Below are 16,957 nucleotides of genomic sequence, written 5' to 3'. Positions count from 1 at the left end.
TAAAACTGTAAATCTACAAGTGCCCCCTATAAAAGGGGAGGGGACACTAAAAACCCGGCAATTAAAACAAATTAAACTTTAAAACATATAAAATCAAATTAAAATTTGGTTGCCGGGGGTGATAATGCACTCCAGTCCCTCCGGCGCCCACCTCTCGCGGAAGGCTGCGAGCGTACCGGTGGACATCACGTGCTCCATCTCTGGGGACACCCTGGCCCGGATGTAAGAGCGGAAGAGAGGCAGGCAGTCAGGCTGAACGGCCCCCTCGACCGCTCGCTGCCTGGACCGGCTGATGGCACCCTTGGCCATGCCCAGGAGCAATCCTACGAGGAGGCCCACAGACCTACCCACTCCCCTCCGCACAGGGTGCCCAAAGATCAGGAGTGTGGGACTGAAGTGCAGCCAGAAATTGAGGAGCAGCGCCTTTAAATAATGGAACAGGGGCTGCAACCTCGTGCATTCAATAAAAACATGGAACACGGACTCCTCCAGACCGCAGAAATTGCAGGCGGCCTGGGAGCCCGTGAACGGGCTTAAAAATTTGTTGCACGGGACTGCTCCGTGCACCACCCTCCAGGCCAAGTCCCCGATAAATAGTGGGAGGACTCCCGCGTAGAGTGCACTCCATCGGGGTCCCCCGCCTCCTCCGGACGGCAAGATGGTATGCCATGGCGTGTCTGGGCGGCAGATGAGGATGGCAAGGTGGAGAGTGTGCAGGAGCAGCCCGTACAGGAAACCCCTCTATGCAGAACTGAAAGGCACGGAGGGGATTTCCCTGAGGCGGCTCCAGTTGTGAGGCGCCGGCTCTCGAGGGAGGTTCCGGGCTTTGGCACCGATGAGGAATTTCGTCCGGACGGGGGTCAGTTTGGACGGGATCTCCCCACATGTTTGAGCCTCCTCGACACACCTAACGGAGTCAGGGCCCAGAGCTGCTTTTAGCGACTCGATGGCATCGGCCGCGCGGCGGACGTCGGCCGAATTTAGGCGCCGTGCCAGCATGACTGGCGCCATCCAGCCCGCTCCTCCGCCATCGAGCAGGTCCCTAACCCTGGTCACCTCGCCAGCCACAGCCCTCTCGTCCGAATGCCACCTAAAACCTCGGTCGTGGAGGTACGGATTCCTGAGCAGCGGCTCCTGCAGGACAGCCGCCACTCCAGCCGGTGGAGAGCTGCGCTTGGTGGAGACTTTGTTCCAGACCCTGATGAGTTCCTGGTAAAAGGCATGCAGCCCCTGCATGGCGGTCCTGACGCCCCCCCAGGCTCACAAACAGGAGATGCGTGTCGTAGTTGAGGCTGTGCTGCTGGCGGAAGAAATACGTCACCAGCGCACGCCACCTAGGAGGGGGCTCGATGTAAAGGTATCTTTGCAGGATCTGAAGACGGAAAGTCGCTAGCTGGGCGCTGACGCACACCAACGACTGACCGCCCTCCCTAAGCGGGAGACTCAAGACCGCGGCAGAGACCCAGTGCTTCCTGTTGTTCCAGAAGAAGTCCACCAGCTTCTTCTGTATCTTGGCGACAAATGCAAGGGGAGGGGTCAAAGTGACCAGCCGGTACCACAGCATAGCGACCTCCAGCTGGTTTATGACTTGCGCTCGACCCCTGTAGGACAGCACTCGGAGCAGTCCTGTACAGCGCCCTAGACGAGCGGCGACCTTGGCCACCTGCTCTTGCCAGTTCGCTGGCCAGGCTTCCTCGTCGGGGCTAAGGTGGACTCCCAGATAGAGGAGATGGGTCGTGCTCCAGGCAAAAGGCCTGAACTCCTCCGGCAGGGAGTCCACCTGCCACTGACCCACCAGGAGTCCGGAACATTTCTCCCAGTTGATCCTGGCGGAGGATGCGGCCGAGTAAATCTCCTGGCACTCACGCATCCTCCGCAGGTCACCATTCCCCCTGCAACAGGCCTTATCTACTGGCCAGCTGTATGCAATAGTTAGCTGATTTTCTTCCTCATCAGACCCTTTGGCACTTGCAGACAAAATTGGAAATTCTTTCGTGGACAGGCTTTTAGCAAGACATGGCCAGAGTAGGCTGGATTTTGATCAGCTTTTCCGTCGCCTTTTTCGATGGAAAACCACCCGGTGGGAGTTTCATCCAAGTGTTCCGCTGACGATTTCGAAATACTGCTGGGAGGCGGACTGCCAGCGTGCAGCCCTGAAAAAAAAACTGCTTCCGCCTGAGTTTGGTGGTAGCGGTGATCCATCGTTGAGGAAATAAAATGCCCAGGAGAAACCAGCTGGAGCAGCCCTTCAATCGGCGGTAGGTATGAAGCCCTGCAAAAAAAAAGTTCAGATAATAGTTTTTTAAATTCTTTTCCTGTGATTCACTAGAAAAGGGACCTGTGAATATATTCCAATTTAAAAAAAAATGTTTTAAATTGTTTTTTTAAAAAAAATTTGCGTTTTCCCCCCTCCCTGGGCCCAACTCGTAGCCTTGGACTAAATTTGACTAAATATGACTAAATTTGACCAGGATGGCGTTTGTCGCCGAGAACCCACGTGGAACATCGATTTTTCCCGCCGGGCAGATTTTTTCCCCATTTTTTGACTAATTTTCTGCTGATCATAATCGAATAATCATAGTGGATTTTTGGGTGGTAATCCGGTGGTGGCGGTTTTTGATTAAAATCCATCCATTGTGTTTTATTTCTCAGACAGCAAGTCAACATGTGCTTATGATTGTTATTATTTCATCCAACCAGAATAAAGTTTTCTCTTTGTATAATAACACAAGATAATGTAAATACTATACTTTCCCACATCAGTGGGTCTTTTTGCTTGACTTAAACAAAATGGAGGAGAATTCCTGCATGGTTCTTTCCATTTCTCATTGTAACTTCAGTGGAAGGTCAGTGGGAACTCTGGAGAAATGGTGTAAATGGCAGTTTTTAACCATTAACACTGCTTCTCCAGGGGTTTGACTAATCTGTCACTGGAGAACCCCCATGGAAATTCCAGGCGAGTAGCTTTGATTTATTCTCCTGCTGAGTTGGGGCAAACACTTTCTCTTCAAAAACCTGACTGTCAGACAGTCTCTTTTTTTTGTCTCTCTCTGGGTTCACAATCATAATGGGAGGACTTATGTCAGACAACATGTGCTGAGCAACCAGGACTTCCCAACACAATGACTGTGAGGTATATTTCGATAACCAAAACCATCTTTCAATCTTTTGGGGAAACAAATTCAGTGCCTAGCTCATTAACATTTTAACCACCATGTGTCTCAGTTTTTAAAAACTAATGTGAATATACTTTGCTATAAAACTCAACATTTAAATACTGTTTTTTCCAACAGAAAACTTCAAACACAGAAGTTTAGAATACAGGAGCTCAATTAGAAATTAATATAAGTTAAGAAAGATGAGAAGTCAAGACTGATATGGGGTAACATATGTCTTCATTATTTAATATTATTACACGAGGAAAAATTGTACTGATGAACTAAATCCATCCAATCATAACTGTTGCTCTTAATATTTACATCCTGTGAAATAGAACAGCTTCATTTGTATCATGTTATCATGTTTTCTCAGTCTGCCTTTAAATACATTGGAGAGGTGCGCATATGGGGCACATATAAAAGATGTGAATATACAGTTCAAATCACAAGTGTTGTTATACCCTTGAGAAGTAGAAGCACATCCCTAAACACAAGATTCTCAAACCATTTATGGGATTGTCAAATTTTGTCTGATAACGCTCCTGTGAAGGGTCTTAGGAAGTTTTACTGCATTAAAGGCACCATATAAATGCAAGTTGTTGCTGTTGACTAGCACTGCTGTACGCAAGAAAAGATTTAAGGCAAGTCCCTAAACCTATAACAAGCAGTCTATGCTTCTTCCATGTATGGTTAGTCTTCTGGCATAGAGGCCTTGGGCACCAGACTGGAGTGGGCTCTCTCTTACTGGGCTCAAAATTGCCCCACCTGTTTTTCCAATGCACTCACCAGAAATGCGCAGACTTTGTGAGCTGAAAACGGCGCCAAAAATTTGTCTCCGGATTCTGGCCGCTCCGTGGCCTCTCCCATGGCTTGGCACGGCGTGGTCTGTCGATTAGGGGGTGGAGCTAGGGCCCTGCGCGAAAAACAGTGCCGGCATCTCTCCGCATGCGCACTGGAGCGTTCGCGCATGTGCAGTAGCTCCTGCCGATGATGATGATGATGCGTGCTGCAGCGTGGGACCCGATGCTTCCCACCCCTATCCCGGTCTGAGTGGCCCGCTGCACAGGCCAGCCCGCTGCCTTCCCGGGCTAAGGCTACAACAAACAGGTTGATACGGGGAGAGTTTTGATCGGGGTGGGGGTAGTTCTGATCTGGGGGGAGGGGGACGGGGACCCCGGGCAGGTGGGAGGGGCATGGTAACTGTGTAGCCAGTAATTTTAATGAGCTTACTCAAGACTTTCCTTAACCCTGTTGATGAAAATACTTTCCTACATAAGAACATAAGAATTATGATTCTATTTTTTCTTTGGATATTTTGAAAAAATTATGTAAATATATTTTGTCTCTTTATTACTTTTATTTTTGTAGTTTAAGCTTCCATGAATGCTTCTGATGTATCATAAATTAACTTTGCGAAGCTTGTCATATGATGTCCTGTACAGCTGTTTGATCCTATTCACATTCTTTAGTCAAGTCATTAGTACCTACCTGCGCTGATTTCTTAACTCTCTGCAAGGGTTTTCTATGCGACTACAAGTGGTCACATACACTGGCCTAAGTTAGCATATATAATGGCCTAAATGGCCAAAACGGGCGTAGGTGGCTGGTAACACCCCCTTTTGAAAAAAACTGAACTAAACTAAAAAAAATCCTAACTAACTCACTTACACTGGCGCAAATTGAATGTGCAAAATGGGGATTTTTAAGATACTCCAGAAAAATCAAGTTGCTCAAAAAAAAAACAGAGCAGCTCTTGGGCAATTTTGAGCCCCCAGACTCTAAGCAACTGGCACTGTGATACAGCCTATTAGCTCATGGGGCTTCACTGATCTCATTAATACCATTACCTACTGATCAGGGAACAGACGCACTTCCCAGTAAAGTATTAGTGGCCTGGAAGAAACGTCCACAAATGATTCTTCTGTCTCTCTCTATCTCTTTCTCTCTCACAGGACATGCAAACCCTTCTCTCAGCTTCGCCAAGACGTACACATCTGGCCAGCTGCCCACACAATAGCAGAGGTTCAACAGCCTGCAGCAGATCCAGCTCAGGACCACCTCAGTTCCAAGAAGCCCTTAATTACACACAGCAGCCACCTCCGTCACTGAGCTAAAATGACAGACATTTTTTAGCACAGGAGGAGGCCATTCAGCCCTCAGTGTCTACATTGAACTTAGGCACCTCTCGGGCTGATTTAGCACTGTCTCATTTTCCTGCTTTCTCCCAAATCTATTTATATTCTTCTTTGAATAATTATCATTTGACCAATACCATTTGACTGCTGTAAGCAATCACCACTTATGCCAAAGCATTTTACATTCTAATAACTGTGAAAACATTTATTTTGATCTTCCATTTCATGTTTGTTGTGCTTACTTTGAGTTTGTGGCCCCTGAACTTCCATTTACTTACTAATGGAAAGAATTTATCTGTGTTTACTTTGTTTATTCCTTTTACTATTTTGAACACCTCATGACATCAATACGATCAGAGAAGCACTGCTTCAAGGTCCCCCCCAGTAAATCTCTAAGCTTGTCAAAGTCAGATGAGAGAACCTTGCTGGAACCAAGGCCTCTATGGCAGCACTCTGAGCATTCACAGGAGATGCACCAACTGACCACTGCTATTCAAGGCTCTTCTCTAGATGCCATGGAGTTTTCACATTCATACTCCATGATGCACTGCAGTGTTGCAAACTCTTTGTGTAAGGTAGCACACATGCAGCTAATGGATTGCTCCATGTGACCACCATCTCTATAGCACACTGTTGGGCACCCTCCCCAATGACTGCACTGCTTGATGCACAGAAAGCATCTTTCTCTTAAAACCAGTTCCATTGAAGTCCAGGTTCATCAGGTGAAGTGGGACACAAGCTACTTCTGGACAAAAGGTTCCTGCTCTTTATTTTCCACTGACCCCTGCTCCTGCTCACTTGGGCTGCAGGTCACCAAGCACATTCCCCTCTAGAATCTCCCAGGGTTTATGAATATGAGCCATAAAGCTTTCATAGAAAAAATGGATTTGGTAAAGTGCTTCATTGTGCACTTTGTTATCAATAAGCGAATGAAAGTATAGCATGAGAAGAAAAAGCAGCAGAAAATCCTCAGGACCCTGAGCTGGAGGCAGTCCTCTTATTTCCCTATTAACAGCACCCTCAATGGTCTCTCTTTGTTGGATTTGTAGTACTTCTTTATCAAATAAGGTTAGAGGAAAATTATTACAGTCCTCTTCCAGCAATTGTTTTCTTTTTCTGTTGTAAAGTTTATATTGAATGTTTAAACTGGGAGTGTGTGCGCGAGTGTATGTCTGGTGTGCATGAGAGAGAGAGAGAGTGAAGGAAATAGATGCATGATATCGATTACACATATGCTGTAGCTTTTGTTTTGTGTTCTTTTAGCTACAGAAAGAGAGAAAGAAGTTTAGCAGTTCTGTAATCCATTTCAAGGGGTATAAGTGTGGCGGCTAAGACTTCTGCCTGCAGCTGTGATCCAATATTGATCCAATCCCAAGTCCTGAGGATGGGGTCATTTGAATATTTGGTGCAGTTATCCACATCTGTAGTTGGGTAACAAAGGAGTTTGCCCCACTAAAGCCGCAGATCTTGGACTGGTACCATGCCATTCCAAGAAGGGCACTTGAGGCCCAACTCAGGTTGAAGAAAGTTGTCCAAATATTTTTTTTCACATTTCCTTCAGGGAGAGGGACAACTTTGTTGAGATAATTGACCTTTTGTCATTGATTATTGCTGGTTTCTCCTTTCATGGGACCTTCTTACATGTACACTCAGGACACATGGGTCCCACTGTGCCTTTCAGGGATGCCATTCACTCTTTCATTCACTCATTCTCTCATTCATTTGCTCTCTCATTCATTCACTCCCTCATTCATTCACTCTCTCTCTCGTTCATTCATTCAAGGATGCCTCAAATAGAATTAATGGGGAAGCACAGAGACACCCCTAACTCTCCAGAGCAATGTAACTGGGACAGGCAGAAAGAGCCTGCATCAATGAGTTTGAAATTAAGTGGATCTAAGTTCTGCCTCAAATTAAGACCCTATTAATGGAAGTTAGTCCCAGCTGAATGATGATATTTTGGGGCTAGAGTGTCTTTTTGAGTCAATTTTTTAAATAAAAGCACAAGTAGACTTTTTGAGCCAACAGAATACCTTTGTCACCTGTGTTTTATTGACAGTTAAAACAAAGTAAACATTCTAATAACTGACACCTATTGAGAACGAAAAGGAATTATGATTAGGGAGAGGTAGACCATGTCTTTACTATTCTATTTTGAGTTTGTTTTTAAAAACATGCAAGTTAAATTTTGAAATCAAACAACACTTCTTTGGGACAAACAGGTCGAAGGGGGAGGGGAGGCAGGTCACAGGTCGAGAGTGAGGCTGTGCTGTAATATCGGCCTGTGAATGAGGGAGTAAATGGGAGCAGAGGGAGGAGATAAAAACTGGGTGGAAAAAGGATGATATTAACCATGAGCTCGGGGGAGATCTCTGATCTCCCCCTCCTCCACTTCTTCTATTGCCCCAGAATCACCACGGTGGTCCTCTCCTTGTAACGAGTCAAAGATATATTAAGTGATTTTCTTCCAACTTTCATATGCTGCCATCTGTGTGTATGCCCTTCTGCAAAACACCCAAGTGTTCAGGCCAACAACATCTTAACAGAGTCTGGGAACATGCAAGTACCTGATGCTTTTGAAATGGAGATTTTTGGATGAACTTAATATTATAATCAAATATACTAATGACAAGGCTGATATAATATGGAATACAGTGTGGAAGTGTGATGTTGGACAAGATTTACATCATATAGAGCAAGAACTTACATTTCAGTCTGCAAAGATCCAGGCATGATTGACAAGTCCCCATCAATCAATCAATCAATGAAAAGTCTCAAATACAAAAGCAAAATACCACGGATGCCAGAATCCGGAAAAAAAAATAGAAAATGTTGGCAATCTCAACGGGTCAGGCAGTATCTGTTGTGTATCTGTAAAGCATGCACTCCCATGTTCCGCCACCAGGGAGCGCATCCCCTGAAGTCACAAGGGATCCCAGCAACCCTTGGGAGCACTGTATATAAGCTGGCCCCTAAGGCCTGTTCCTCACTCTGGAGTGTCTTAATAAAGACTGAGGTCACTGTTACTTTAACCTCCCTGTGTGCAGTCTCATCTGTGTTAGGAACACAATAACTGGCGACGAGTACACGAATCCAACGCAAAGATGCAGCAAACTGTGGGCATCCTGGAGAAATTCTCGGAGGGTGAGAACTGGGAAGCCTATGTCCAACAGTTAGACCAGTACTTTGTAGCCAACGAGCTGGACGGAGAAGGAATCGCTGCAAAAAGGAGAGCAGTCCTCCTCACGGTCTGCGGGGCACCGACCTACAGCCTCATGAAGAATCTTCTGGCTCTAGTGAAACCCACAGAAAAGTCATGTGTGGAGCTGTGTATACTGGTTCGGGAGCATCTTAACCCGAGGGAGAGCGTGCTGATGGAGAGGTATCAGTTCTATACGTACCAGCGATCTAAAGGTCAGGAAGTGGCGAGCTATGTCGCCGAGCTAAGGCGACTTGCAGGACAATATGAGTTTGATGGCTACCTGGAGCAAATGCTCAGAGACTTTTTTGTACTAGGCATTGGCCATGAGACCATCCTACGAAAACGTTTGACTGCAGAGACACCGACCCTCAGTAAGGACATTGTGATAGCACAGGCATTTATGTCCACCAGTGATAACACCAAACAAATGTCTCAGCACACAAGTGCTAGCAATGTTCATAAATTAACTGGACTGTGTTTGCGAGCAGAAATGTACAGGGCAGAACCCACGAGTCTGCAACTGCCAGCAGGCCTCAGGTGACCCAGATGACTCAGAGTCCCCAACAAAGGATGAATGCAAGGCAATTCACACCTTGTTGGCGTTGTGGAGGCTTGCATTCAGCCTATTCATGCCGCTTCAAAGGGTATGTTTGCAAGAGCTGTGGAACAATGGGGCACCTCCAACAAGCTTGCAGACGAGCTGCAAGCTCTGCAAAACCTGCTAACCACCACGTGGCAGAGGAAGATCGGTCCATGGTGGATCAAAGCAATTTCGAGCCTCAGAGAGAGGAGGCAGATGCTGAAGTACATTGGATGCACACATTTTCGCTAAAATGTCCACCTATAATGCTAAACATAAAATTCAATGGCCAATCCATCATGAGTAAAAAGATGTTTGAGAGACTGTGGTGCAACAAGGCACTCAGACCAGCCCTGAGCCCCATCCACACGAAACTGAGAATGTACACCAAAGAGCTTATCACTGTCCTGTGCAGCGCCATGGTCAAGGTCACCTATGAGGGCACAGTGCATGAACTGCCACTCTGGATTGTCCCGGACAATGGCCCCACACTGCTTGGAAGGAGCTGGCTAGGCAAAATCCGCTGGAACTGGGATGACATCCGAGCGTTATCACATGTCGATGAGGCCTCATGTACCCAGGTTCTTAACAAATTTCCTTCCCTTTTTGAGCCAGGCAGTGGAAACTTTTCCGGGGCAAAGGTGTAGATCCACTTGGTCCCAGAGGCACGACCCATTCACCACAAGGCGCGAGTGGTACCTCACATGATGAGGGAGAGAGTGGAAATCGAGCTGGACAGGCTGCAACGCGAGGCCATCATCTCCCCAGTGGAATTCAGAGAGTGGGCCAGCCTGATTGTTACAGAACTCAAAAGGATGGCACGGTCAGGATTTGCGGCGATTATAAAGTAACTATTAATCGTTTCTCACTACAGGACCAATACCCGCTACCTAAGACAGATGACCTATTTACGACGCTAGCAGGAGGCAAAACATTCACCAAGCTCGACCTGACTTTGGCCTACATGATGCAGGAGCTGGAGAAGTCTTCGAAGAGCCTCAGCTGCATCAACACGCACAAGGAACTGTTCATCTACAACAGATGCCCGTTTGGAATTCGGTCGGCTGCAGCGATCTTCCAGATAAATATGGAGAGCCTACTCAAGTCGGTACCACGCACCGTGGTTTTTCAGGACGACATATTGGTCATGGGTCGGGACACCGTCGAGCACCTACAAAACCTGGAGGAGGTCCTCCAGCGACTGGACCGCGTAGGGTTGCGGCTGAAGAGATTGAAATGCGCCTTCATGGCAACAGAAGTGGAGTTTTTGAGGAGAAAGATCACGGTGGATGGCATTCCGCCCACAGACGCCAAGACAGAGACTATCAGGAATGCACCCAGGCCACAGAACGTCACAGAGCTGCAGTCGTTCCTGGGACTCCTCAACTATTTTGGTAACTTCCTACCTGGGTTAAGCACCCTCTTAGACCCCCTACATGTGTTATTGTGAAAAGGTGAGAACTGGGTATGCTTTTGAGAAAGCCAGAAACATTTTTTGCTCCAACAAGCTGCTTGTATTGTATAACCGGTGTAAAAGACTCGTGCTAGCATGTGATGTGTCGTCATACGGAGTCGGGTGTGTATTACAACAAGCTAACGTTTAGGGGAAGTTGCAACCTGTTGCCTATGCTTCCAGGAGCCTGTCTAAGAGCGAGAGGGCCTACAGCATGGTTGAGAAAGAGGCATTAGCGTGTGTGTTCAGGGCAAAGAAAATGCATCAGTACCCGTTTGGCCTCAAATTTGAGCTGGAAACCGATTACAAACATCTCATATCCCTGTTCGCTGAAAACAAGGGGATAAATACTAATGCCTCAGCCCTCACACAAAGGTGGGCACTTGCGCTAGCACCGTATAACTATACCATCCGCCACAGGGCAGGCACCGAGAACTGTGCGGATGCTCTCAGTTGGCTACCATTGCCCACCACGGGGGTGGAAATGGCGCAGCCTGCAAACTTGTTGATGGTGGCGCAACCCGCAGACTTGTTGATGGTCATGGAACTATTTGAAAATGATAAATCACTTGTCATGGCTCGCCAGATTAGGACTTGGACCAGCCAAGATCCTTTGCTGTCCCTAGTAAAAAACTGTGTACTGCATGGGAGCTGGGCCAGCATCCCCGTTGAAATGCAAGAGCCAATCAAGCCGTTCCAGCGGCGAAAGGATGAGCTGTCCATTCAGGCAGACTGCCTGTTGTGGAGTAACCGCGTAGTGCTACCCAAAAAGGGCAGGGAGACGTTCAACTTGGATCTCCACAGCACACACCCAGGTATAGTAATGATGAAAGCGATAGACAGATCCCACGTGTGGTGGCCCGGTATCGACTCTGACTTAGAGTCCTGTGTACGGCAATGCAGCATGTGTGCTCAGTTGAGTAACGCGCCCAGAGAGGCACCACTAAGTTCGTGGTCCTGGCCCTCCAGACCATGGTCGAGGATCCACGTCGACTATGCAGCCCTGTTTCTCGGTAAAATGTTCCTGGTGGTGGTGGATGCTTTTTCAAAATGGATTGAATGTGAAATAATGTCGGAAGCACCGCCACCGCCACCATTGAAAGCCTGGGGGCCATGTTTGCCACCCACGGCCTGCCTGACATACTGGTCAGTGACAATGGGCCATGTTTCACCAGTGCCGAATTTAAAGAATTCATGATCTGCAATGGGATCAAATATGTCACCTAGGCCCCGTTTAAACCAGCCTCCAATGGACAGGCAGAGCGGGCAGTACAAACAATCAAACAGAGCCTTAAACGAGTCACAGAAGGCTCACTCCAAACCCGCCTGCCCCAAATACTGCTCAGCTACTGCATGAGACCCCACTTTTTCACAGGGGTGCCCCCGGCTGAGCTACTCATGAAAAGGACACTTAAAACCAGACTCTCACTGGTTCACCCCAATCTGCATGATCAGGTAGAGAGCAGGCGGCAGCAACAAAGTGTAAACGATGGTCGCGCCACTGTGTCACGGGAAATTGATCTGAATGACCCTGTGTATGTGCTAAACTATGGACATGGTCCCAAGTGAATCACGGGCACAGTGATAGCTAAAGAAGGGAGTAGGGTGTTTGTAGTCAAACTAGGCAATGGACAAATTTGCAGAAAGCACCCGGACCAAACGAGGCTGCGGTTCACAGACTGCCCTGAACAACCCACAGCAGACACCACCTTTTTCGAGCCCACAACACACACCCAAAGGATCAACGACACCACCCTGGACCAGGAAATCGAACCCATCACGCCCAACAGCCCAGCAAGACCAGGCTCACCCAGCAGCCCTGCAGGGCCAACAACACGTCAGCCCAGCGAGGGCACAGCCAACACACCAGAACAGAAATTTGTACCGAGGCGGTCCACCCCGGGAAAGAAAGGCTCCCAACTGCCTCACCTTGTAAATAGTTTTCACTTTGACTTTGGGGGGCGAGTGATGTTGTGTATCTGTAAAGCATGCACTCCCATGCGCATCCCCTGAAGTCCCAAGGGATCCCAGCATCCCTTGGGAGCACTGTATATAAGCCGGCCCCTAAGGCCTGCTACTCACTCCGGAGTATCTTAATAAAGACTGAGGTCACTGTTACTTTAACCTTCCTGTGTGCAGTCTCATCTGTGTTAGGAACACAACAATATCTGTGGAGAGAAACAGTGTTAATGTTTCGGGTCGATGACCCTTTGTCAGAACTGGAGAGTGTTCGGAAAGAACACATTCTTAAGCACTGAAAGGGGGAGGGAAAGAAAGAGCAAAAGGGAAGGTCTGTGATACGGTGGAAACAAGGTAAAAGAGACAAATAGAAATCCCGTCTGAGGTAAGAGCGGAACTTCTTCAAGGTGGGCATCCCTAGAAGAGAAATGACTGTGAATTAAACACTAATACAAAAGTAAAATACTGCAGATGCTGGAATCTGTAATAAAAACAAAAATTGCTGGAAATCTCAGCAGGTCAGGCAGCATCTGTGGAGAGGAAGCAGAGTTAATGTTTTGGGTGGATGACCCTTCGTCAGGACCGGAGAGTGTTCGGAAAGAACGGATTCTTAAGAAGCACTGAAAGGGGAGGGGAAGAAAGAACAAAAGGGAAGGTCTGTGATAGGATGGAAACAAGATAATGAAAAGTATCACTTTGATTGAGTTGACTTAAAAAGCTGCCATCTGCTCCTTAATTAAAAATACAACAAGGAAATTCAAAACTCCTGAAACTCTGTATTTGTATTTACTGCAAGAGGCCGCCAACTCCTGCGAATGATACCACCTCATTGCTGCAACACACAACCACATGAGAGAAACTCCTGAGCCCCAGGAAGTACAAAATAACCTCCTCCAGAACTTTTTGAAGATGGAATGCCTGGCTGCCTATAATTGTTGAGGAGGCCACCTGGCCTGTGTTGTGTGTGTGATTCTGCTTCAATTGGAGCACCAGCTTTCATACTTGCTGCCAGCTGCAATTTTAATTGTAATTTGAGTTTTTTTAAATTGTGCTAAGGTCTCCAGTATTCAAACAATTTTTTTAAATCTTACAATTGTAAAGGTTGCCCATTTGTTTTTTCTTTTTATAATAGTTTGAAATAATAATTGTTAGGACAAATTACCTTTTGTCTTGCAATGAAAACATTTGCCTCTGTTACCAAGTTTGCTGTGGGTTATTTTTGAAGCCTCTGCGGGTGACAGAGTAAAGTAATAAACTGTATTTGTGTTTGCTCGTGTCCTTGGGATTAGAAAGTACCAGCTTAAAACAGGAAGCCTATTTCCCAGCTGCAAAGCAAGGTAGAAGGAGCGGAAAATCATGAGCAAAAACTGGCAGAATGCAGGTTTAAAACGTGGTTGCTCTTCGCAGTTTTATCCCGCAAAAATATGAAAAGTTAGAGAAAAAAAATGTGATCATTGCTTGTTATGGTCTTCTTAAATGCCAATCATTGATCACCAAAAAGTGAGCATTTAATTTCAGTTCAGACCTGGCATGAAGCGAAAGACTTTGAAGCATCATCGCAACAGTGACAGCAGTAAGTTAATACCGAAGAGTTTTCTGCCCTTGTGCATGGGTACAGTGGCCATGGACAGGGAACTCACAATCGAGTAGAGGATGAGGGCTGTAATAGAGCTGCACCTAGTGGACTACTGTGATAATGCAACTACTGATGTAAATAATAGAAAGGTTATGTGGCAAAGTCACATGATGACAGGTTTTGTGTTAAGTGCCATATTGTGTAGTGTGCTTCTTAGTGATGTTGTAAGAATATATCACATTGGCGAGGAGGATGGGATAACTGGATACCCTAGCTGAAATTTTTGTTGGTGGTTAATCCAGCCAACCAACAGAGAGATTTTGAGAGGTTATTTGTTTTGCAAAACAGCTAAAAATCCAAGTCATGGAAAGGTTAGATTTGTTTACATTGATCAGATTTTACCTACAGATGTGGAAGGAGTTGAAAGTTGGAATGATTCAATTGTTTCTGATGAGTCAGATGTAGTCTTGTTTCAAGTAGAGTCCCAGGAGCAAATCCTACATTGGATGTACTAGAAACAAGCCAAGAGAAAGTCAGAATTTAAGTCTGAGTCTGAGTCAGGCAAACAAGCAAGCTGAAGTTATACAGAGTCAAAATGTAGATCAAGAGTTGCCCTTGGAGAAAAACTCTCCTCAGGCTCAGCCTAGAATGAGTCTAAGTTCAACACCAAGTTTGGAAAGTTCTGTTCGAGAGTGAAGTTTTGCTCTTCGAAACAGAAAACCAGTGGTTAAGTTTGTAAATATGGAAAAAATAAGTCCATGGGCTAGAACCTCCACTCTTTTTGCATGCTCAATGCCGACTTAGCGCCCATTTTACTGCTGAAATGATGTATAACACCCAGATATCGCCCATTTAGTCACAAGATAGAAACTGACGGGCATTTTTCGGAAACTTATTGCCGAGCGTTACGTTCCCCATGTGCTTAACGGCAAGATTCAATAATTCCGCCCGCCCACTTTTTTTTGTGGTAAAGAGCATATTTACCAAAACTAGCCGCCATGAGATCACCCAGTGTCATTTTCACCACCTCGCACACATATCGCCCACAATATTGCTCTCCCAAAAAAACACCCAGAAAAAGTGGAACTACCAGAACTAATCACAGCATTATGGACACCATGTTCTACAACACATGTCGCATCCTTTAAAAGGCTGTTGTGCTTCAACCTCGGGGGAGTTTGGATGTACTCTGGAGGTCATTGGAGTTGATGTGAACATCTGTATAAACATCTTGACCATACTGTGACTGATTCGAATTGAATACATGTTTTCGTCGCGACATTCATTGTTTGTGACCAATCGGTGGAAAACAGAGAGCTACTGCAATGGGGCCTGTCCTTTCTCACCCTCTCTTGATGATGAATTACTGCAGCAGACTCGAGATTGCCGAAGGTATGCTCCACAGCATTATGTGCCCAATGTAAGATGTGCCAGACTGATGAGGAGAACCAGACGTTACACCCCCCACAAGAAGCAGTCTCACCTCGACTTGTCCGACACCACCTGCCTTCGGAGACTGCGCTTCCACAAAGAGGTTATCACTGAGGTATGCCAGCTGATCAGGGCAGATCTGCAGCCTGCCAGTACCATCAATACTGCACTGTCCGCTGAGGTCAAAGTCACCGCGGCACTGTTGTTCCACGCCTCAGATTCTTTTCAGGCCATAGCTGGTGACATTTGCAGACTTTCTCAGCATGCCACACATTACTACATTAGACAGGTCACTGAAGCCCTGTACACACGCAGGAGGGACTTGATCAGCTTCCCTATGACCAGGGAGGCACAGAGTGAGAGGGCTAGGATTCATCAGAATTGCAAACTTCCCCAAGGTGCATGGTGCAATAGACTGTACACACATCGCGATGCGGGCAACTTTTCAGGATGCTGAGGTTTTCAGGAACTGCAAGGGATTCCACTCCCTGAATGTCCAACTGGTTGTCGACCACTAACAAATTATACTGGCAGTGAATGATCAATTTCCAGGCAGCATCCATGATGCTCACATCCTGCGTGAGAACGCTGTATCTGACTTGTTTAACAATCAGCCACAAGTTCAATGCTTGGTGACAAAGTATATGGCCTCGCCACCTGGCTGATGACCCCTCTGTGTGATATCCACACCGAAGCCAAGAGGCGATACAATGAGAGCCACAGAGCCACTCGCAATATCGTAGAGAAAATCATTGGAGTGCTGAAGCAGCGCTTTAGATGCCTGGACTACTCAGGAGGCGAGCTCCAATACCACCCTGAGCAGATAGCTCAATTCATGGTGGTGTGCCACATGCTGCACAGCTTAGCAAGAATTGCCTGATGAGTCTGACAGTCCACCTCACCAGAGAGGGGAAGAGGAGGATGAGAAGGCGGATGCTGACACCGGCCCAGACAATCAGGCTGACACTAAAGCCATGCTCCTGTCCCCTTGTAGACCACATGAAAGGGCCCATGGTGGCATGATAGCTGCAAGAGCCTTATGTCAGGCCCATCAATGATCGCTTTGCCTGAAAGAACGTTGGTGTTATTTACAAGGCTGACACATTGCTGGTGTGCAGGTCATACATCAATGGTGGGCATCACCTTGGTGACATTTAAAGTTTAAATTGATTGAAGTTAAGTGTCATTATATCCTTTGATGTTAAGGAATTACCAGCGTGTAACAGTGCAGCTATCTGAGCCAATTCACAACAAGGTTTTGTTAAATAAAAAACATTTAAATCGAACATTTGTCTGAAATCACCAGTATTTCTGTAAAAACCAACCCTTCCCCGCCCCCCCACCCCGCTTCTCCTCCCCACCTCTACCCCTTCCCATCCTGACTCTAAGCCGCCTGGCTAAGGAGCTCCTCAGGCGATGCTTCAGCGGGCGGTGGGGGGATGATGGCCAAACTGCTACTTGGG

This window comes from Pristiophorus japonicus, chromosome 5, assembly GCF_044704955.1.
Source record: "Pristiophorus japonicus isolate sPriJap1 chromosome 5, sPriJap1.hap1, whole genome shotgun sequence".
Lineage (NCBI taxonomy): Eukaryota > Metazoa > Chordata > Chondrichthyes > Pristiophoridae > Pristiophorus > Pristiophorus japonicus.
This window is presented reverse-complemented; position numbering follows the sequence as displayed.